The 25,244-nt window shown below is 37.3% G+C and overlaps 1 long non-coding RNA gene across 1 annotated transcript in view; it reads right to left on the bottom strand.

Annotated features, from left to right (window-relative positions):
• Nucleotides 1-2,834: 2,834 nt before the first annotated feature.
• The window catches only part of LOC129046176 (uncharacterized), a 148,297-nt gene continuing 125,887 nt past the window's right edge, over nt 2,835-25,244 (bottom strand). The window contains exons 2-3 of the long non-coding RNA XR_008506992.2: nt 22,787-22,827; nt 2,835-3,205 (exon numbers count right to left, since the gene is read on the bottom strand). This is a non-coding gene — a long non-coding RNA (uncharacterized LOC129046176). The remainder of the gene's footprint in view (nt 3,206-22,786; nt 22,828-25,244) is intronic.

Here is a 25,244-nt window from a genome sequence, read left to right as displayed (position 1 = left end):
GGTGTCTGACTCTTGATCTCAGCTCAGGTCTTGATCTCAGGGTTGTGAGTTCAAGCTCTGTGTTGGGCTCCATGCCTGGCATGGAGCTTACTTAAAATAATGCAGTTTTTTTTCTTCTCTTTCCAGGTTCTTCCCAACTTTAGTTTTGACCTTTCTTTTTCTTAACCTTTATTTTCCTTATTTTCCTTCAGTTTTGGACCCGCTTCTAGCAGTTTTTTTTTCACTGTGGGTCCCTATCCTGGAGGTAAGCCCTGCCAGGATATTTTCAAGAGTATACATGGTCTGAATGGCTCCAGCCTCTTTACACTTTACTCTGATGCGCTCACTCACCCACCATTGGAGAAGGAAAATCCTCCCCCCCTTTTTAGCTGCCATTCTGATTGGTCTGCATTCTGCTTTCCAGCAATATTCGCTGGCAATTCAAGGATTTCTCTATTTTCTGGTTTATATATAGTGCCCTGCTACTTCTCTCTGTTTCCCCTAATTCAGATGTTGCTAACATACAAGGTTTCCCCCAATAACTCATATTTTGTGACTCTTCTGAGTATCTTTGCATCTACTTCTTCTTTAAATGTTGGCCATAGATGTGTAATTTTACTACCTGTGTGGGGGTTAGGAAGATCCAGAATCTATATTTTTACCACTGCCTCTATATTTCTAGAATTCAATTTTCTAAAACCTAGGCATTTACAATCAACATGTTACTTTCTTATAGGGATAAAAGAAAGAGCACAACTCAGATATTCATTGTATATGTAAATGAATTAGTATGTGGGGAATATATTTAGGAAATGGCATTTCTGAGTAAGTTCTAATCACTCTAGATACACCCCACTCTTTCCTGCTATAAACTGATGCCCCAGATGACCTACATCTGTATTTACTAGGTGAGGTAAAAACATCTTCACGGGGCAGTGCAATATAATAGAGAGAGTGTGGATTTTCAAACCAAAGAGACTAAAGTTCAAATCCTTATTCCATCATTTAATGGCTGTGAAGATGTGCACAAGATATTTATGCTTTAACACTATTAATTCCCGTATTTGTGAAAGGTACATAACTATATAGTTAGTTAGTATATATTTTGAGTGAATTTTAGCTTCCTTTTCCAAATTGTTGACATCAAACATTGTAAAGATCAAAACTTTTAGAACCCAATTACATGCAACTTAAACAGGTACTCTGCTCAGAGGTGTAACAAATGCATACTGTTTCCTAAAGAATTATTTGCTTTTCTATAAACTAGAATTATTTTTCCGTTTTCCCCTGGTATCAGTTTTGAATTGCCCCAACCTACTCAATTTAGGGAAATATGGGAAAGGAAGAAAAGTAGTGCAGAATCAGAAAGGCTATTATATAGATTTAAGCACACTTTATAGAACTGTCTCTTCCTACAGTGCAGGACAAACCCAGAAGAAGGGTTTTTTCTTCTTCTTGTTTTTTTTCCCTCCTCATGCAGATTGTCACATAATGAATTACAAGCAGAATTCAACTTCTGTGAACTGCTAGAGGTGGGGGCAGAAGGTGCTCAGAAGATAGGCAACCATGATTAAAAATCTTTGTCAAATGCTAACTTTGAACATGCTGTGGTTTGATTTTTTTAAATGTAACCATGAGCAGAAAATAGCATTTTCTCACTCTATGAAGTCACACCTCTCTTTGTCAATGGAATAGTCGATAACAGTGAAAACAAAATTAAATGTAAATTGAGATTTCCATCTGGCCACTGTGACACCCTCTAATTCAGGCCAAACAACCTGTCTTTGAGGAAATCTTTTCTGAAGTACACTGGATTGACAACATTTGAAAGGTTCCATGGTTCAGGAGAATATTTTAGGCCATTTGAGAAAAAGAAAATCCTGAACAAGACAAAGGAAGACTATAAAAAACAGAAAATCTAGTTATTTACCTTTACTGAGACAGAAGGTGTGTTTGTGTTTAAAGAAAATGAATAATTCTGTGTTAGCTACCCAAATATGGTTTTGCAGGGTGCTGATGTTCTTTAAATACAGACTCTTTTTGTTTCCCCTTATTTCCTTCTTGTTACTATTTCGCTGATTTCAAGGATCCCAAGGGAGAAGGGAAGGAGGAGCAGAAGGAGAAGGAAACCAGTAACAAATTCGGTAACTGAGAGAGAAATGGTCCAGAGATTCAACTGTGAAGTCTACTATACCAGGATACTAAGCCCAGTTGGGCCATTTATTAGCTGAACGATCCTGAGCAAGTTTCTTAACTTCCATAGGCTTCAGATGTCATAATACAAGTGAATTATATGTCATATAGTAAGCACTCATTAAGAATTAGTTATTTTTAATCAACATATGATTTGAGGACTAGGTTAGAATATTTTCTACTTTGGTAACATATTTTAAGTTATTCCATTCTTTTCTGTAGTGACTCATCAGCACATACTGAATTCATTTTATATTGTACTTAACGGTGTATCCAAAGATGTAGAATAGGAGGCCAATGCCTTATCCATTAGTCCAAAGATGTAGAATAGAATGAAGCTGTGATAGCTACTTCTCTTCATAGTTGGACATAACAAGTATGGAGCACACATATTGTGTTCAGAGAAGAATCATTTAACTTTCTTCTCTTAGATATGGCTAATAGGTTTCCAGAGGGGAGACAAAAATGCAACCTTTCATGAGTTAATGAGGGAGCCCCCATTGATTATTGTCATTGAGAGTCTCCAATGACAATGATCATTTTTATGTACAGTTCTAGAGAAGAGGCGGACCAATGCATTTAAGGTGTTCTTTTCTGGGATGAAAGAATGCAAAACTGAGAAGGAGTCTTTAAAATCAGAGGTGGAGATGGAATTGAGATGTTAAGATATTTACTAGAAATGGATGCGCATAACAGAAAGAGGAAGGAAGGAGGATTGGTGAGAAGAAGGTGAATGATGCCAACCTGGCAAAGTCTCCACCAACCTCAGCAGGGGTTCTGGACCAAAATTTCGACTTTGTATCATCTGAAATGGCCCTACCTTTTTACTTTGACTTTGTTCCACATATGGGCTGCCACAGGAAGGTATGACCTTGAGCAAGATGGCTCTTTGCATTTCGGGCAGGTCCTGAAGGAGCTGATGCTGGAGGCTGACTGTTGACTGTAGGCCCATAGCTGGCCACAGGTCCTTTCTCAAAAGGAGATCCGTCATTGTATCTCCATCTTTGTCACAGAGACATTCAAACAGGACCACCTGAAATTTGAGAAATTTGAGAATTGTAAATCCTGACCTAGTGGACCTGGTTGAACAGACTCTAAACATTATTATCACAATAATTAATGTATTTGGAAAGGTAAGGACACCAGCGGCCTTAGGGAAAATCTCACAGAGCAAGAAGAGAGAATCAGGGCTAAGGGAACAAGATGGATACAAGTACCTAGAAGTTATATTTTTGGTGGAGGAGAGTTATTTCTGGTCAGGTTTGATAGCATACAGAGTCTCTAAATCCAATAAATTGTCAACTTCTCTTTATAATATTATTGTGTTAAATTTAATTTACTTCATGCCTCATATTTAAAATAAATGTATTTTAGTCTTAGCTCTTCCTACTTAGAAGTATTTTAGAGCCATCATTGTCATGTGCTCGCACTACAATATTCATATCACTCTCTCCCTTTCTACAAAAAGACTATCGTAAAAGTGCAAATCCTTGCAAGCATCATATGAAAAAGGAAAGTGTATTGTCCCCTGTTTAGTAGTGTACCTCTGTATTACTAAAATATATATTAATGTAGCTAATATTACTGGTGCCATTGAATGAATCACAGCAAAACAAATGAAATGCATTGTCCCACTTGGGGAGAAATGATTATGTAATGAGTAAACTAAAGAAGATAAAACTTTGGAGAACAATATAGTGCATCATGGCTGCATGTAAAGGGACTTACTTGGACCAGTGCCCTGAAGTGGGGAGTATCTCTGGGAGAGGACCAGGTTTTATTAGCAACACTATTTAGCTGGGAGTAGCAACAGCAGTAGTAGGTAACTTAGCCGATACTTTCCATTCCTGTAACTGGAAAAAAAGAACGGGCCTCCTTGGGATGGAGCAAATCCCTAAGGGTTTTTGGACAATTAAAATGTATGTATATGTGGGTGGTGCCTGGATGGCTCAGTCGGTTAAGTGGCTGACTCTTGATTTAGGCTTAGATCATGATCTCAAGGTCATGGAATCAGGCCCCACATGAGACTTCGTGCTCTGAGCTCAGCAGGGAGTATGGTTGAAGATTCTCTTTCCTTCTCCCCCTTCCCCTGCCCATGCTTTCTCTCTCTAAAATAAATAATCATTAAAAAAATGTATGTCTATGTGGGAGAAAACATATCTTTTGCCAGTAATGGAGGAGAGTATTCAAGATCAATTTGAAAAATTAAAAGAGATTAGACCTGTATTTATATAATGAGGTTATGTAGCAGATCATGTTAATTACATATATAAGAGAGGAAGATTCCTCTTCCTTCAGAGAAGATGGTGGTGTTTTTCTTTTTCTGAAATATATAAAGACTTCAATTTTTTCCCAGCTGTTTTAGGTTCACAATAAAACTGAGAGGAAGGTACAGAGATTTCTCATATGCCCTCTGCCCCCACACATGTATAGCCTCCTCTACAAGAGTGACACATTTGCTACAATTGATGGACCCACACTGACACATCATTATCACCCAAAGTCCATAGTTTACCTTACAGTTCACTCTTGGTGTTGTACAGTCTATGAGATTGGATGAATGTGTAATGACATGTATCCACCATGACAAAGTCATACAGTGTATTTCCACTGTTTTAAAAATCTTCTGTGCTCTAAGCATTCCTCCTCCCCGCCCCCCAATTTCTGGCAAGAAAAAGATCAATATATTGATCTTTTTACTCTCTCCATAGTTTTGCCTTTTCTAAAGTATATAGTTGGAATCAGAGTATGTACCATTTTCATATGGGTTTATTTCACTTAGCAATATGCATTTATGTTTCTTCCATTTCTTTTTTTTTGTAGCTTGATGGCTCATTTCTTTATAGTGTTGAATAATATTCCATTGTCTGGATGTACCAAAGTTTATTTTTTTAAATTTTATTTTATTATGTTATGTTAGTCACCATACATTACATCATTAGTTTTTGATGTAGTGTTCCATGATTCAAGGTTTGCGTATTACATCCAGTGCTCCATGCACTATGTGCCCTCCTAAATACCCATCACCGAGCTAACCCATCCCCCCACCCCACTCCCCTCCAAAACCCTCAGTTTGTTTCTCAGAGTCCATAGTCTCTCATGGTTCATCTCCCCCTCCAATTTCCCCCCCTTCATTTTTCCCTTTCTATTACCTTTTTTTTTTTTTTTAACATATAATGTATTATTTGTTTCAGAGGTATAGGTCTGTGATTCATCAGTCTTTTTTTTTTTTTAAAGATTTATTTATTTATTTGAGAGAGCGAGAATGAGAGAGAGTACATGAGAGGGGGGAGGGTCAGAGGGAGAAGCAGGCTCCTCGCTGAGCAGGGAGCCCAATGCAGGACTCGATCCCGGGACTCCAGGATCATGACCTGAGCCGAAGGCAGTTGCTTAACCAACTGAGCCACCCAGGTGCCCTGTGATTCATCAGTCTTACACAATTCACAGTGCTCACCATAGCACATACCCTCCCCAATGTCCATCACCCAGCCACCCCATCCCTCCCACCCCCCACCACTCCAGCAACCCTCAGTTAGTTTCCTGAGATTAAGAGTTTCTTATGGTTTGTCTCCTTCTCTGGTTTCATCTTGTTTCAATTTTTTCCTCCCTTCCCCTATGATCCTCTGTCTTGTTTCTCAAATTCCTCATATCAGTGAGATCATATGATACTTGTCTTTCTCTGATTGACTTATTTCACTTAGCATAATACCCTCTAGTTCCATCCACATCATTGCAAAGGGAAAGATTTTGTTTTTTTGATGGCTGCATAATATACCATTGTATATATATACCACATCTTCTTTATCCATTCATCTGTCGATGGACATCTTGGCTCTTCCCATAGTTTGGCTATTGTGGACATTGCTGCTATAAACACTGGGGTGCATATACCCCTTTGGATCCAAATCCACTACATTTGTATCTTTGGGGCAAATACCTAGTAGTGCAATTGCTGGGTCTTAGGGCAGCTCTATTTTCAACTTTTTGAGGAACCTCCATACTGTTTTCCAGAGTGGCTGCACCAGCTTGCATTCCCACCAACAGTGTAGGAGGTTTCCCCTTTCTCCACATCCCTGCCAATGTCTGTCATTTTCTGACTTGTTAATTTTAGCCATTCTGACTGGTGTGAGGTGGTATCTCATTGAGGTTTTGATATGGATTTCCCTGATGCCGAGTGATGTTGAACACTTTTTCATGTGTCTGTTGGCCATTTGGATGTCTTCTTTGGAAAAATGTCTGTTCATGTCTTCTGCCCATTTCTTGATTGGATTCTTTGTTCTTTGGGTGTTGAGTTTGATAAGTTCTTTATAGATTTTGGATACTAGCCCTTTATCTGATATGTCCATTGCAAATATCTTCTCCCATTCTGTTGGTTGTCTTTTGGTTTTGTTGACTGTTTCCTTTCCTGTGCAAAAGCTTTTTATCTTGATGAAGTCCCAATAGTTCATTTTTGCTCTTGCTTCCCTTGCCTCTGGCGATGTTTCTAGGAAGAAGTTGCTGTGGCTGAGGTCAAAGAGGTTGCTGCCTGTGTTTTCCTCTAGGATTTTGATGGAGTCCTCTCACATTTAGGTCTTTCAACCATTTTGAGTTCATTTTTGTGTGTGGTGTAAGGAAATGGTCCAGTTTCATTCTTCTGCATGTGGCTGTCCAATTTTCCCAACACCATTTGTTGAAGAGACTGTCTTTTTTCCATTGGACATTTTTTCCTGCTTTGTCGAAGATTAGTTGACCATAGAATTGAGGGTCCATTTCTGGGCTCTTCCCTATTCTGTTCCATTGATCTATGTGTCTGTTTTTGTGCGAGTACCATACTCTCTTGATGATTACAGCTTTGTAATAGAGCTGGAAGTCCAGAATTGTGATGCCACCAGCTTTGCTTTGCTTTTTCAAGATTCCTCTGGCTATTCGGGGTCTTTTCTGGTTCCATACAAATTTTAGGATTATTTGTTCCATTTCTTTGAAAACAGTTGATGGTATTTTGATAGGGATTGCATTAAATGTGTAGATTGCTCTAGGTAGCATAGACATTTTCACAATATTTGTTCTTCCAATCCATGAGCATGGAACATTTTTCCATTTCTTTGTGTCTTCCTCAATTTCTTTCATGAGTATTCTATAGTTTTCTGAGTACAGACTCTTTGCCTCCTTGGTTAGATTTATTCCTAGGTATCTTATGGTTTTGGGTGCATTTGTAAACGGGATCAACTCCTTAATTTCTCTTTCTTCTGTCTTGTGGTTGGTGTATAGGAATGCCACTGATTTCTGTGGATTGATTTTATATCCTGCCACTTTACTGAATTCCTGTATGAGTTCTAGCAGTTTTGAGGTGGAGTCTTTTGGGTTTTCCACATAAAGTATCATATCATCTGCAAAGAGTGAGAGTTTGACTTCTTCTTTGCCCATTCGGATGTCTTTTATTTTTTTTTTTGTTGTCTGATTGCTGAGGCTAAGACTTCTAGTACTATGATGAATAGCAGTGGTGATAGTGGACATCCCTGCCGTTTTCCTGACCTTAGGGGAAAAGCTCTCAATTTTTCCCCATTGAGAATGATATTCACTGTGGGTTTTTCATTGATGGCTTTTATGATATTGAGGTATTGTACCAAAGTTTATTTATCTATTCACCTATGAAGAGCATCTTGAGTGTTTCCAAGTTTTGGTAATTATGAATAAAGCCACTATAAACATTTATGTGCAGGTTTCTTTGTAGACATAGATTTTCAGCTCTTTTGAGTGAATACCAAGGAGTGTAATTGCTAGATCATATGCTAAGAGTATGAGCTTAGTTTTGTAAGAAACTCCCAAACATTTTCTGAAGTGGATGTACCATTTTGTGTTCCTGCCAGCAATGAATGGGAGTTCCTATTTCTCCACAACCTGGCCAGCATTTGGTGTTGTCAGTGTTTTGGATTTTAGTCATCCCAAATAGGTATGTAATGATATCTCATTGTTGTTTTCATTTGCATGTTTCTGATGACCTATTCTAGTTTCCTTTTGACTTCTTTAAATAGGTACTGTATTGGCTAAGTCCCCTTTTCATTCCAGAATGACATTTTCTAAGCTAAAAAGAAAAAAGCAATTGAACTAGAACTCATGAGTTTTTAAGTTTACTATGTCTCCTAAATAAATTCTGCCAGTGATATCCATGTCTGATTTTAGCCTCTTATGTGGAGAAAAAAATTAACATTTTATATTTCTATAAAAATTAATTTCCTGGAACACTTTGATATAGTGTTTATAAGGAAAACCTGCCCTTTAAATCTATTTTTTTTCAATTTCTTGTTGTCGTGAGAACAAAATCTAGCAAGAGATAAATAATAAAGTTGAAATCCAAACCAACAATAACATTGGACATCAAATTAAGCTCACAGGCATCAGTTGTGGAAATCAGGCAGATCAGTTTCTAAATTTGACAATCTTTAGGTGTTTCTAAATGAATACTAACAAAAATACCAAAAAACACCCAAAGGGTTTATGGTTACCATCTCTTATTCAACAAAGCATATTGGAATGAGTATTTTAAAGTTCAACATTGCACTATTTTTCTCTTAAAAATTCTAGCAGCACCTTTAGTATCAAATTCCTCTTATTCTGTCCCCTTCACACGCGATTAGTGTTTTCCTGAATTCCTCAAATTCCCTGTGACCTTTACCCCATATTTCTGTGTCATTCCTCTTCCAAATGTGACGAGGATATTCTCTTCCAGCACATTTTGATGGACAAGGTAATCCATTTTGTTGTCTAACCTCTATATCAAAGTGACAGAAGATTCAGTGGTTTAACAGCTGGGGAAATTTTCATTACATGAATGAGATTTAGATAACACTTCCATTAACAGAACTTAAGATCAATGTCCCTAAACATACCATTCCCAAATCAAGACTTTATTATGTGTTTTAACACTTTAGAGCCACAAAGTTTTTCTTACTCAAGCTGCCTGTAACACGACTTGGAGTGAAAATTATTTAAATAAATGGTCAGATAATTTATTGGTCTCCCCCAGTGAGCAGTTAAAGATGACTTCCCCTCACCAAAAAAAGATAAAGTAAAATTAAATTAAATTAAAAAAATAACAATATAAAATAAAATGCAGATCTTTCAAGGGTCCTGTATGCAGCTACCCTAACTCACATGGTGCTCATGGAATCCACTGTTAGCTTGGGAAAGTGAAAAGGAAAAACCCAACCATTTAGTCTACTTTCCCACCAACTATCCTTTCAAATAGAGGAAGTAAGCCAGGACTATGATGCCATTTTAAAATTCTATTTTATGGCATAGCTCTTTAAAAACATTCACTGAGTAAAAGGCAGTCCTTTGATTTGGCCATTGATATTTCTGCAAATAGTAAATTTGTGTAATAGTAAAAATAGTAACTTCTGTAAATTAGTAGCAGTCCTGAAACAAATCTTACTCCTTTGTACCTGTCTAAACTGGCATATAATATAGGGACATCTTGTGCATTTATGAAATTATTAAAATGCAATGCTTATGTATTAAGTAAAAAACACAAATTTCACTTTGGTGATATAGTGATTTTATTTCCTGGACTGATTATCTCAATGTTATTTTCTAGAATTAAGGTATACTTTAATTTTTGTGTAGAGTGGTTGCTTGAGTATTCTACGTGCCCAGATAATTTTTGGTCTTGTGGGTTCATTTTTTAAAATTGATATAAAACAAAAATGAAGTAACTGGCTGTTACTTTAAACTCAGTCTCAAGGATTATTAAGATCAATGCTTGCTAATATAAAAAGACTAGCTAGGAGTATCCAACTCAAGATGCTCCCATAAAATCTATGGAGTACTTTCCCGATAACTAAACTTCCACATCTTCCTGTCTTCAGCACAAAGAACTCAGACAGTAGTGGCGACACATAGACTTGGAGATGGGCAAGGTAAGGCACGGGAATAAAAGGTGAATGACCTTGGCAACCTATAAAATATAGTGAAAAAATCAGGGATTTGTATAGCTAGAGCACCTCATGGGTTCCAAAAAGAGAAGCAGAGGGAGGCATTAGAACAACAGGCTCTCACATGTTCTGATAAGGGGGATTGGCTTTTGGGGGGTGTTAGGGAAAACGATGTATCCCTAATTTTATAAATTTGATTCTCAAAATAGCCAAGATAATTTTCATGACAGAAACATTGATGACACACTCAGGCTAAGTTACATGGAAAGAAAAAAGGCATGCACCCCCACACTCTTACTACATTACGCCAAAACCTACGTGTCAGTTGTAATGTTTGGTCAAATGTATGTTCTCATGTGTGGGGTCCGACGGGGAGTGGGGAGAAATATCTCTCCTTCACTGTTCCTGTGGTAAGTCCCTGGTATTTCCCTGACAAATCTATGAAGTTATTTCTTAAACAGACCCCTGTCATCACTCTGTACACACCTGGTATGCTTTCCTAGGTTGGATAATTAAGCCATTGTTGATCTATCTGATGGATCAATTAGTACAATAAAATCAAACCCCCAAACTGAGATTTGCCTATGACTTCATTATTCTTTAAAGTGAGACAATTTATCCAGATGATTTTGATTATAACTGATCCTGTGGCCCACATTTCCTCTTTTATTGTTTTATCCGGATAAAAATACTGAATTGTGGCTGTTTCAATCTATTTTTTGTGTTGTGGAGGTTCATTTGGCATTAATTTCAGTTTTTATGCTCCCTCACCCTGAAAAACAAATCTTCAGATAGCCATTATATACAGAAGCGAACCTGATCCACTTCTCATCTATACCACTGAAAATTCACCTAGAAAATACTGAATCTGTAGACTTCACCTTTTATCAATTATCTAAGATATTAAACTCCTATCAAATACTGTATTTTAATACTGATGAATGGGTTTGAAAGATCTTAGGGTTTGTGACATAAATGAAGCTAACAAAGGAGCTATATTCTTCATGTTACACAAAATTGATACCAAATGAGTCCAGTGATTCTGCAGTTCCAGCTTTCAAACTTGGCTGAGATCTAAGATTTTACCTCTTTCCCACATCTCTTTATTAGGAGCTGAAAAGCATGACATAAGTTTAGGCTAGTAATAGCAATAATTTGGATAGCTGGTTTTCACCCTGAAAACTGTATTTTAAACAAAGAAAGAAGGAAAACTGGGTGGAAAATGGTTTCTAATTTGCCTTGGTAATAGGCAAACAGACTGATGTTTCTTTCCTAACTCTCCTTAGAAATGGCAAAACTCAATCCCATTACCAGTGATGTCAGTCTCTGAGTAAGCAACAGTCTACCAGGAGCTAATTTTTCCATATTAAAAAAAAACAAAAAAAAACAAAGATAAGGGGGAAGCATATGTTTTTGAGTTTTTGGCACAGGGAGGTGATGCTGGAAAGCTCTGGTGTCCAGACATTTTCCAAGCAATTTCTGTGCTGTTCCCAATCTGCATGTTTCCACTGTGTGTATCTCCCTGGTGTGAAACTGATTAGTAGCAGCGTGAATCTGTCACCAAGAGTTACAGTGACTGGGATTTAGGGAAACTTCAGCCTATTTTTGTTGGTGCTGTACTCTACTAGACACTCCTTCAAATGTGACCTGGGTCTGGAAATGATGTGCTGTGATGTGTCAAGGTCTTCAGGGACAGAGATTTCTTTCTGAGGAAAAATAAAAACAATTTCCACCCCCTAGTTGTCCTCAAACAAAGAATGAACAGGTCAGGGAGATTAGAATGCCTCTCAATATGATAGTAAATATCTATAGAGCTGTGTCTGTGGAGAATAACAGAAAATGGGAGAAAAATACCCAACAACAGCCTACACGGTCACAGCTATGTCTTTTATTTACATATTACTAATGCTTCAAAATATATAGTAATTCAAATTCCTTGAACTTAGGAGACTTTAAATGTTTCTTCTAACATATATTACTATTTATTAGTAAAAAGATATGTCAGTGCTCTATGCTAAGGAGAAGAGTTAGCCGGGATTGCAATGACATTAACATCCAGTGTTGGAAAGTGGTACATTGTTACGGTCTGTCAGAGACTTCTTGTAACTAAATGAAAGTATCTAAATATCTGAATTTAATTTGCTAGCAAACGTGCATTAAATCCACCTGATTTGGTTAAATAAAATCACTGGATATCTTTTTTAAAAACATTCATTTCAATTTACTTAAATTTTAATACATACAGTTGTTTGCCTTAATAAATGCTTTTGTTTTGTTTGCTTTATTATTGGGAATTTTATTTCTAAGTAAAAGGGAATGGGCTGTATTTCTTATCATATAAACACTCTCTTTAATTCCTGAAAACTTTCTTTTTCTTTTTTTTAAAATAAAAACTCACTACTCTTTCTTTTTTGTTATTTTGCCATTGTATGGTATGGTGATGAGGTTGATTTCAGCCAGTGGTTCAAAGAATAGAACAGATCCTTTTGATTTGGAGTAGCCAAAAATATTGAAATGCCATACATTTTTTTGAGAAGAAATATTTTCAACTTATTTGAAAGTGAAAATTGTAATAGTTGTAATTCACACCTGTTATATCCTGGTGACTTTGTGCATAGTGAACCTCTTGAATCAGAGGCTGGAGTCTGAGCATCATTATCTTTTTAACTGCTCCTCAAGCAGGATTGAGAAATGACTGGCTCAGATGTTACTTTCTTCTTTCCATGCCTTCTTTTTGGCATACCCCCTCAACCTCCAAGCTGACCTAACTTTAGCCACTTCTTTATTATAATAGCATTTTGCAGGCAAATCTTTTCTGTGGTGCTTACTTATCATATTCCACACTGTGTTAGAATCCTTTACGGGAATGTTGTATTTCCCTTACTAGATTATAAGACCATTCAGGTTCACGGACAGTCAGTGTTTAGATCTGACATGATATGTTTGCAAATATGAAGATTTAGGCAGACAAAGGAATGATCACGCATATTAAAACTTAAGAAAATCTAAGTATGTGTTTCTAGAAACCTAGATAATTTCAAGTGACCAAATCCAGATATGTATGTGTGTACTATGAAGAAAATAATGGTCAGGCTGGGGACCCACTTCATGTCATGACTCCATGTATAGCAAGAAACACAACACACCAGGAAACTCTGTGGAGACCATGTGGCTGTCAGATCATGAGAGGTTGGTGCCTGTGAAGAGGGTGCCAGGATTTGGTGGCGCTTATCTTTGCTCACTCCTGTCAGTTTTATCTCAAAGATTATGGTCCCAGGATCATGTAATATTCAGGATACATGTATTAATTAATACTCAGTGTACAGGATAAACAGGGTACCATTTGGATATCTGCAAGGATGGAGAACAAGTGATTGCTGCCTAATTTCCCTCTTACCTTCATAGAAAGTGGGAGGTTGGTATGGAGTCAAATTAAGGAAGGAAAAACAATAAACAGGAGCAAAGACCGAGTAACAGAGAAACTCCATGTGCTCACAGCGAAACTCCACAAACACTACTTAGCACCCCATCTTGAAATCCCTTTCAAAACAGACAAGAATATAATCCCAGCTTCGATTGTCTTTAGTTCAAAGAAAAGAGATAGGACTCTAAAAGTGTGAGTGTATTTGTGATTGTTTCCTGGTTCTCGGTAAGGAGAGGGAGAAACCCTGGAATCACTCTCCATATTGGTCATCCTCTGTGATCACTTTCCCTGTGGTGGGATCAGGCATGGAGACTGTTCCCAGTGACACCATATTAGAAGTGGGACTGAGAGGTAGTGACTTGGGTGGAAACGTCAAGTCTTGCAGGATCAGATCTGGTTAGAAAATACAACACAGTGTGTTGCTGAGTCATTTCCAGCATTGACATTTTCTCTTTATCTGCTGTTTAGTGAGATGCTCCTTTGATTTTTTTCAAGTGCCTCTTTCCCTCATGCTTGGGTTTCTGGGTTCTTATCCAGCCATGAAATTCTCTGCCTCTAGAAGAGAACAATACTAATATTGCTGATGTCACACTGACCTCTAAATCTTACATGCTTTGGGGTGAAAGGGGAGCATGGAGCTCATAAAATTCTTGCCTTTATTAGGAAAAAAAGGTATGTGATGTAGCACCTTTTTTCTTTGCCCTGGTTACATTCCATAGCCACTGATAATGATACTTTAATACAGGAGCATTTGCAAGCATGGCTTTTCTCCCCCAACTCTCAATGCCTGGCTGTCATTCACTATTTATGTGTAGTCTTGGGGATATAAAGGGTGGTAATTCAGATACAACAAATCCTTCAAAATGAATTAAAATAACTTAATGCTTTAACCAGAATTCTGGAGGAAGAGAATGGTACAAAAGGACCACAGAATATTGCACCTGGCTTTATACAGAAATATAGAATAAGAACATTAGCAGAAGTGGTTTTATGTTAGGCAAAATTTTCTCCAATTTACCATGTAGTCTACAGAGTGACATATTTCATGTAGGTGAAAGCCCTTTAAATGTAATTCTAAGTTCTTTTATTCTTGTAGTTAGTTAAAAAAAAGGAATTATATATGTTAGGAACAAAATAGGTTTTTATAATAAGACAAACATGAATGTTTAATTAATTTATGAGACTAGTACATGGGTAATAATTTAACTGTAATTATATGGCTTTTGGTTTCCCTGAATCCTGTCTCTCTTCCATCATTTCAGTAAGAAGCAGAATTAACCATAAGGGAAAAATATGGTTTCTTGCATTTCCATAGCTAATATCTTCTATTATCCCAAACCTGGCTTTTATAGCCTGGAGCAATAATTTTTATCTACCAAGGAAGCTTTAACTATGGATTACTATTGAATTTTTCCCCTTTGCTCAACTTCTATAGACCCAGAAAAGTTTAAAACACCAGGGATCATATTCCTCTATTCTACTTTTAGAGTTTCTGTATATTATGATTATAATTCAAACAGGTATAGTTCCATGAGCCAACTACAAATTATCAATTAAATGTTCCATCTTTTCAGATCAAAATTCTATAAATTCTTTCCCACCTTTGCACTTTACCAATAATTGGAGCTCGCATTCAAAATTTTTACATTTCTGTGATTTCTTTTTTCTTCCTCACCTCTCAATTGTCTAAAAGTCCAACCGTGTCAGGGACTTTCCAAAGGGTATTGAATGGATGCCTGATCAGCCTTTCCTTTTCCTTTTAATTTGATAAAATTGGATTTGCTGGGTGATTCCTCGGGGAGAGGCTGTGTGTTTTCTCTGCTCTTTTTCTTGCTTTCCCTCTCTCTCCCCTGCACAGATCTCTCTCATTCTTCTCTCCCTCCAGCATATTTAGTAGCCAATTCTCCAGGCTCAAGATGTTCAATTAGCTTCAGAAAATATCCAGAATGGCACAGTCTCTAGAGTTAGAACATTTCATTTGTTTCCTTCCTTACCCCAGCTAGTTTTGCCTTTGAGTCTTTTCTTCATTAAGTGAAGTGCTTAATGGTTAGAGAATTAAGGATATGATGCTGAGGAACTCCAGATAAACAAAAAGTATATATCTTTTTTTATTTCTTACAATAACACATCCTTTCTGCTTCTTTTTCTCGACTCAGTTCTCTAAGGGTTATGATAAAGGAGCAAGCCACAAATTATGAGGTGTATCTTTATGGAGTATTTGCGCCCTGGAGGATACAGAAAGCTGCTCTCTGAGAACGGAGGCACATCTCAGGTCCTCTTGACACCATGCTCTTTCCTCCAGCCAGGCACACGGGGAGGCAGCTTAAGAGTCCCTGCAGCTTTCTCCAGCTGCTGTTCACCTGCCACTGGAGATAAAAGATGACCTTGTAAGAAGAGCATGCTATACCTTGAAAAGAGGCCATCTAACACAGCACAGTGAATGAGGCCATTACTCCCATCATGGCCCTTTCCAATGCGGCGCTTCCAGCTCCCCGTTCTCCCAGACTGTCCTCCCTCCTTTCATCCGCTTCAGCATCTAAATATCTCTCCTCCGCTTCAAACCAGTTAACCAGCTCCCTTATTACAGCCCATGCTTTGCCTCACTCGTGAAGGGTTTGTTCACTTTATATTTCTACTTTTTGTCCATTCTTACATTCCTTAATGCCTTTGACATCACTTTGACTTTGAGACACACACACACACACACAGAGGCACATTTTCATTTATTTACGGTCTAGAAGTAGAGGTGTGAATTGGCTTTATTCACATAGCTTCCAATTTCCCCTTTTCATTTGCTTATTATTCTCTGGGAGTATCATGGGTTTAAGGAAGATAGGTTTATTTATTTTTTTTATTTAAAATGCAGAGTTTCAGATACTGAATTGGGAAAATCAAAGTTTTTAAAGCAGATTAAATTGTGTCCTAAGGGCAAAACTGCATGTCTATAAATGGAGTGCAGGGCTATTACTAATATTCACGGGAATTTCTCCTAAATGGTCAGATCACAAAAATGTTTCTCTTGCCCTTTTTTCATAGTCCTGTCCTCTGTACTTATGATTCCAGTCTATTCCATGGACAGTGGCTCAGAGCTCAGACTTGCCCAGATTTTGGTACCTTGTCACCATGGTATAGAACCCTAGCCACACCCCGGTGACAGGCTTCCTTGATAGCCTTGATACCTCCACTCTGGGCAGTCTCCAAAGGTCATATGATGCATGTGACAGACTCTAACCTGCTGCCCCTTTCTGAAGACTGCTGCCCTGAAGGCAGCTCTGATGCTGACCTATGTTGGAAAATGCCAGAAGTATTCAGAGAAACTCCTCTCCAAAGTCCTCTCTCAGTGATAAAGTATCCATCCCTGCCTTCAAGATTATTAGTCCTCCAACAAAGTCCAGCCTGGTCTTTCAAAATTCTGTTCTCAGTCTTAAGAGTGTTAATGTCCATATGAAAGTTTACTTGTGTGAAGGTACCCCTGACCTTTCTAAGTGTTTCCTCTCAGGAGGATATATTTAATTCAACACATCCTTTATGTTCCCTTGGCACAGGTATCAAAACATAATGGTGGGTCACTGTTCATTACGAAGGGCATGTTACAAATAGCAGCAAAAATACCAAAGCTTATCAGTAATTTTCTTCAAAAAATTCAATGAAGTAAAATCAGATTTAAAGTATGGCTCTCAAGGCTGCCAGTTCTGGTCAAAGTAGAATAAGAAGGACCAGGTTTATCCTACTAGTTGAAGTAACTAATAAGTAGGATAAAATATATGAATCAATGACACTCAAGAAATTGGATGGCAGGCAAAAAAAGACAGAAACCTTGACTAAAAAAAAAAAACAAAAAAAAAACGATGAGGTGAGCTCTCTGATTGCCCTAGCTTACTACCTAGGAAGTTTCTGGACTGCAGTGTAGGGAGGGGGCATCCAATCAGTGCCTCTTCTCAACAGCCAGACCAAAAACATCATAATTCATAGGACATTAGATAAAGTGCTGAGGAGTTTCTTGCCTCAGTAGTAGATACTTTGACACAGGACCAATACTGTTTGAATCCCCACCTACCACATCTTAAAAGCAAGACCTAAAAGGATCAAATTCCTTCCAGGTAACTTAATCATCACAAAAGAAAGTACCAGAAAATTTTTAGGAATATAAAAAATACTTAGCTCTTCAACAAGGTAAAATATACAAAGTCTGCCATCCAATTACAAATTATCAGGCATGCAAAGAGGCAGAAAAACACTATCCATAATGAAGAGAAAAACCATCAGTGAAAACAGACCCAGAAATGACCCATGACAAAATTAGTGGACAAGAACATTTAAGCAATAACTATGAATATATTCTATGTGCTCAAGAAGCTAGAGGAAATGTTGGACATGTCAACAAGGTATGTTTACAATTTTTGAAAGATCCAAACAGAATTTCTAGAGATTAAAACTGCAGTGTCAAAGAATGAAAAACACACTGATGGCATTAACAATGGATATTCAGAATATCAGAAGAAAAAACAAGTGGACTTTAAGAGATAGCAGCAGCCATAATCTAAAATGAAAATACACAGAGAAAAAAGCACTACAAATAATTAACAGAGCATCACTGAACACAGAGACAATTTTACGAGGCCAAATATATGTGTAATTGGACTCTCCAAAGTGGGAGGGAAAGGAAAAAGTCTAAACAATGTCTGCAAATTTTCCAAATACAATTAAAACTATAAACCCACAGATCAGTGCCCATTATAATCAAGTTGCTTAAAAGTGGTGAAAAAGAGAAAATCTTAAAAGTGGCTGGAGGGCAAAGGAAAGCACATTCAATACAGGGGAGCAGGAACAAAGATGGCAGCAGGTTTCTCACTGGACAAGACACAAACAAGAAGAGAGTGCAGCAACATCTTTTAAGTAATGAAAGTGAAAAAATAAAAAAAAACCCTGTTAATCCAGATTTACTGACCAGTGAAAATGTCTTTGAATAATGAAGGTGAAATAAAACCTTTTTTCAGACATCCAAAAGTTGAAAGAATTTATCACACTATAAGCATTTTAAAAGAAAGTCCTTCACACAAAAGTAAAATGATACGAGATGGAAACCTGGCTTTCACGAATGAGTGGAGACTAAACAAAACAGTAACTACGTGGATAAGTATTAAAACATTTTCTTATAACTTTTAAAAACTATTTCTATTAAATTTTTATTTATCATATGTAAAAAGAAAATGTATGACCACAAGAGCTCAAAGGCCAGGAGAAGTGAAACGGAACTACACTGTTGTATACCATACCATACCATACCATACCATACCATACCATACCATACTATACTATACCATACCATATCATACTATACCATACCATATCATACTATACCATACTATACCATACACAAAGTAGTACAATATCACTGGGAGGTAAGCTGTAATAACTTAAAGATGTATATATAAACCCTAAAGTAACCATTAAAATAAAGCAAAGGATTATGCTGATAAGTGAGCATCAACAACAATAACGACAAAATATTACACAAGTGTGCCATTAAATCAAACAAGGACAAAAAAAGAGTGAAAAGGGAATAGGAACCAATAGAATGAATGAACAACAAAGAGCGAGGTACTAGAGAGAGTGGATGTCAATTCAACTGTATCAATAATTATATGAAAAATAAATGGTTTAAATACCCCAACCAAGTTGCAGAATTTGTCAGATTGGATACAAAAACAAGACCTAACTACATGCTACTGCCAAGAAACCCACTTTAACCATTAAGGCACAAATAGTTTAAAAGGAAAAGGATAGAAAAAAAAAAAGAAGAAACTATTAAAAATACATGCTAAACAAAAGAAAGCTGGAGTGGCTAGTTTAATAGTAGATAAAGTAGATTTCAGTGCAAAGGATATTACAAAAGATAAAGAGAGTCATTTAGTAATGATATAGAGGTCAGTTCCTCAAAAGAAAATGATAATCCTAAACATTTATGCATGTGATAACAGAACTTCAAAAATAATGAAGGCAAAACTGACAAATGTTAGGAGAAATAGATAAATCACAATTAGAGTAGAAGATTTCATCTGACTTCTCTCAAAAATTAATAGAATAGGGGCGCCTGGGGATTGAGTCCCGCATTGGGCTCCTTGCTCAGCGGTGAGCCTGCTTCACCCTCTTCCGCTCCCTGCCACTCTGCCTACTTGTGATTCCTCTCTCTCTCTGTGTGTCAAATAAATAAATAAAATCTTTAAAAAAAATTAATAGAATAAGAAGACTTCGGTAAGCATATAAAGGACTTAAATAATACTGTCAACCAACTTATCAAATCAATACTTATGGACTAGTTCACTAACCACAACAGTACATATTCTTTTCAAATCTACATTGATTGTTTACCAATGTGGACCACATTCTAGGGCATAAGAAAAATCTCAAGTAATTTGAAGGGATTCAGTCACACCAAGTATGTTGTCTGATCTCAGTGTAATTAAATTAAAAGTCAATAACAGAAAAAATATTGGGAATGTATTCAAACATTTGAGAACTAAAAAACATACTTATAAATGGCCCATCAGTCAAAGAAGAAATCCAAAGAGGAATTAAGAAGTATTTTGAAATGAATGAAAATGAAAATCTAACATCTCAAAACTTACTGAAGCAGCTAAAGCAGTATTTAATGTGAATTCATAGCATTAAACACATGCATTAGAAAGAGAGGTCTTACATCAATGAACTCAGATTCTATAAAAAGACACTACAAATGGAAGAGCAAGTGACACCTAAAGTAAGCAGAAGAAAGGAAATAAAAAAGGTTAGGGTGGAACAATAAAATAGAAAACAGAAAATCAGTAGAGGAAAGTCAATGAAACAAAAGCTAGTTCCATCAGATGCTCAGTAAAATTTATAAACCTGTAATTAGAGTGATCAGGAAAAATGGATGGAATACATTACTGATACAACAACAGGAATGATCTCGAAACAATTAACCTGAGTGAAAGAAGTCAGACCTAAAAGAGTGTGGACTGTGTGACTCTGTTTACACAATTTCAGAATATGCAAAATAATATGCAGTTAGAAAAACAAGGATTGGGGGATATGAGTCAGCAGTGGGGCTACTTACAATGGGCCAAGAAAATATTGGGGGGGGGTGATGGATGCTGTTATCTTGATTGCTATGATGACTCTATGGGGGTAAACATGTGCAGTGTGTTGAATGCCAATTATACTTCAGTGAACCTGTTAATATGGAATGTGTGGCTCTAATTGGTTTGAATCCTGATACACTTTTCTGTGGGGTGGGGGGAGAAACAGAGGGCCGCAGCTGGATGTCAGGAAACCATGGACAGCCCTGCGTGGTACTGCCACCACATTTCATTCCCCAGGGTGGGATCTCCCTGCACAGAAGTGAATCTCAGCAGGAGAGCTACTTGGCTCACAGTCACTGATTTCAGGAAGGCGCTTACATTTCCTGTCATCTGAAAGCCCTTTCTCACCACTGTGAAACCTGTTACTAATCAGCCTAATATCAGCTTCTCTAATTTCCACTACACCAATTCCCCTTCTAGACAGTCATTTCACCTTGCCCCACTTTGTCTTGGTTATGGAAGGGAAATTATTGTTAGTATCTGCTATTTTATTTGCTGTTTCCTGACCTCTTTTTCTTCTACTTCTCTCTGCCCCTTTTCTTCCCTTCAATTTCTCCTTCCCTTTGCTCATGCAATATCCCTATGTAGCCTATTATTTATCTTAAATTGGCTATAGCTTCTAGTTTTATTGCTAGGTCCTCCATAAGCTTTCCTCAAAAATAATATTTGGAAACACTGATTTTTTCATTCCCAGTGTGTGTTCTTGTCTGTATTTTTTCACATCAGTGCTCTCACCTAAATCTATGCCAATAAGTGATCCACTTTTTTATTTTAGACTCAGTGGAAAAATGTCATCTCTGCTTAAAAAATAGACTTTTAATCACATAAATGCTTCATATATACCTATTTGTGAAATAGAGACAAGTATGCCATAACCAGGTGTCTCTTTTTTTGGTCAAATATGCTGTGTTTCTGGACAGATGGTTTATTTTGGAATCTCTCTGACATAGTCATTTGATATTTAAATTATAAGTGACATCATACCAAGCATCCTCTATACCTTTGTTGACATACAGAATTGCAATATGTCTTTGGCCATCTCCAACCTCTTATTATATATCTGTATATATTAAATTTTGAGTTATTCCTATAAGTTTAGCTAATGCTCCTATTTTTCCCAGATAGTTTTTCTAAAATGAATAATAAACAGATTTATTCTTACAGCTTGAATCATAGTATTATGATTATCCAGAGAAACAGAACTGATAGGTAAGGAGATTTATTTTCAGGTATTGCATCATGTGAATATGGAGGCTGAGAGGTCCCATGATCTGCCATCTGCAAGCTGGAGGCCCAAGAAAACCACTAATGTAGTTCAAAGGCCTAAGAGCTGGAGAGCCGATGTATAGATTCCAGTCTGAATCTGAAGGCCTGAGGACCAGGAAAAGGCACAGGCAGAAGAAGACAGATGTCCCAGAGCAACAGTTGGACAGAGAGCAAATTTAATCTGCCTCCACCTTTTTGTTCTATGGAGGCTCTCAACAGGCTGGGTGAGGCCCACCTACACTGGGGAGGACAATCCGCTCTACCCAGTCTGCCAATTCAAATGTTTGTTTCTATCAGAAACACTCTCACAGACATAACCAGAAATACTGGTTAACCAATGCTCTAGTCTAGGTATCTTGTGATCCAGCCAGTTGACTCATAAAATTAACTATCACACATGTCATTTATGCTTTGTGTACGGATCACTGCAAAAATGAATGACTCCATGAGTTATTGCCACAAATTTTATCACTAATATTTTCAAAAAGGAAGTCCAATGTGAATTTTTGCTGTCTTAGCCTTTAAGTTGATCTTGGTGATACATCAGTTTTGACTGGTCTGATGGTGTGTTTGCTATTTTCTTTCCTCACATATTATTTATTTTCACTTCCTTAAAACCAGAGGTTATTAACAGAACCAGTTATGCAAAGCATAAATCTTGAATATTTCGTTAAACCATAGGTCCTCTGTGAACAAATTTTTTGACAGGTCCTCAGACACTTACTTCCGTTCCTCTGAGGGATATTTTCCATTATGTTTAAGAAAGGTGACATCTGCAGATATTAGTTTTTTTGAAATTCAGACACTATGGTGATCTGGTATCTCTTCAGAAATGAGAAGGTTGATATTTATCTTTGCAAAAGTAAAAACAGTCTTAGGAGGAAGAGACTTACCCTATAAATGGCAACCGCAAGACAGGCACATTTGAAAATGTCTGAAAGAAAAAAATGGAAGAAGAGATAGTTTCTAGCCAATATATATTAAAAAGAAAGAAACTGCAGATTTGAATTCACGGTGTCTAAGTTCATAAAATATCACCAAGATTCATCAGACACTGATTAGGTTGCCTCAGTGGAAGATAACTGTGATGGTTCATTTTGTCTCTGCAGGAATGGAAGATGCCAAGATACTATTGGAAGAGGGAGCTACAATTATCAATCACGCCAGGCAGCAACATTTTTGGTCTTTGATAACTAAGAAACATTGCTCTATTGAAGATTTGGTTGGGGGGGCAGATTTACAATTAGGACAACAGATCATTTAATTGTAATCATCTCTTCTAATACAGAAATCTCTAAGCTGGGGGTGATGTTAGCATGTTGCTGAGATAAGTCTCCTCTGCTTCCTGTGTGAATTTGAGCAAGTCTTTTAAAATTAATTCTCCTATCTACAAAATGGTGTGTGTGTGTGTGTGTGTGTGTGTATGTCTTTCAGTCAGATTACAGAAAATCTCTATAGACTGAAAACTATTTGAACTCTTGGAAGAAATGGAGATGTTCAAGAGGGCTTTAGCAGCTTAGCTTAAACTTTCTCTCCTTTGAAACTTTTTTCAGAGAACTCATTCATTTATTAAAAAAACTTTTTTTTTTAAGATTTTATTTATTTTTCAACAGAGAGAGAGCGACAGCAAGAGAGGGAACACAAGCAGGGGGAGTGGGAGAGGGTGAAGCAGGCTCCCCGCTGAGCAAGGAGCCCGATGAGGGGCTCGATCCCAGGACCCTGGGATCATGACCTGAGCTGAAGGCAGACGCTTAACGACTGAGCCACCCAGGCGCCCTAAAAAAACATTTCTTGAATCAACTACAATGGGCCCGGTACTTCCAACACTGCTGTAAACATTACTTTCTTTGTGGATTTCTCACGTTCTTTCTTTGTTGCCCTTGCTGTAGGGCGTGGACTTGCAGATATGAAGACCTGGAACTTTCCTCCTCATTTCTGGCATCCTTTTTTCTAGCATGGTACAATATACTGAACAAGCTTATGAAGTGAGTGCACTACTAATGAATAAGAGTGAGAGCAACAGAGCACCCCCACTTCCTCCACTTGTCTTGACTCCTAAAGACTTTGAATCAATGTGAGGTTCTCTTTGCCCTTCACTACTTCTACTCTTCCATTTTCTGTTAGGCTCCCTGAACACAGGCATATGTCTATACGTTGTAGGAGTGTCTGTTGCTTTAAGAAACAGGAACAAAGATTTTTTTTTCCATAGTTTTTTGTAGCCCTTTAACTCTCAGTGACTCTTATTTCCCTAGCCACCAATAGTAATTTGGTCTTTCCATGGTTTTTAATATATTTTTCCATCTCCCTGGAGCACAATGAGAATTACCTTCTTTTATGTCAGATTCTGTCAAAGACACCTTCAAGGTCCAAGGAGGAAAGGTGCTGTACATAACACAGGTAATCTCGTAACGATGCATCATAGGCATATTGCAAGGAATAATTGAATGCTATCTGTAAAATATGGTGAGCTCCTCAGAAGACAGGTGTAACTGCAATTTTCTTCTGTGTAACTAAGCTTCTGGCTCATAAACAAAGAGTGTATATCTCCTTTTATACATCCCTTTTTTTATTTGCAAGTATTTTGTCTTTGGTCTTAAAAAATGCCTGAAATAAGGATGAAAGTAGAAAAACTTTAATTTAAATGGTAGTTAAATAAATGTCATTGTGAGTTGTATACAGAAAGTGCACCCAAATGGACATTAGGAGGATGGGCTTTAAGTCTCCTTTGTGTTCTTGGATTACTGCATACCTTTAGGAGAGGGGCAGATCAATATGAATTTGAAGAACCTCTGGTGTGAAGCCAGAGATGGAGACAGTAAACTTCAGGGTCCCTTCCCATATTTTTTGACTCTGATTTCCACCAGTTTAAAGTTCCTTGGGAGCAGAAACAATGCATTTTTTTTTTTTCGTTTCTTTACTCCTAGTCATAAGCATGACATCAGGCAAATAATAGACCCTCAATAAACATTTGTTGTATGAATGTCTTACAAAATGTAATTGGTAATAGACACTATGTAACACTATTCAGATCCAGAAATTCCAAGGCTTAACATTAGAGATGGCACTTATCTGTTCAAAAGACGACCGAGAAGTTGACATCATTAAGGGATTCTCTTGGAAAAGCAATAAAATCTGTCAGACTATGTCATATGGACCAGCTCTGAACAGATGCTGTGCTGAGGATCTGGGAAAGAGCCCCATGAATTACATTCTAAATTTAACTGTGTGAAATTGTATGTATTCCTGGCTGTCAAGTGGAAATGGGTTTGTATGGTTGGTCCTGCTGCTGTGTTTGGGTGAACCCAAATGGAAGGTTCCGGAGTCATCAGTATGCAGGAGGTTGAAGGGTAT

The sequence above is a fragment of the Mirounga angustirostris genome, unplaced genomic scaffold (genome assembly GCF_029215605.1).
Source record: "Mirounga angustirostris isolate CCGP_5_RB_7025 unplaced genomic scaffold, mMirAng1.0.hap1 SCAF_14, whole genome shotgun sequence".
Taxonomy (NCBI): domain Eukaryota; kingdom Metazoa; phylum Chordata; class Mammalia; order Carnivora; family Phocidae; genus Mirounga; species Mirounga angustirostris.
Note: the sequence above shows the minus strand (reverse complement) of the source record. Positions and strands in the feature narration are given on the sequence as shown.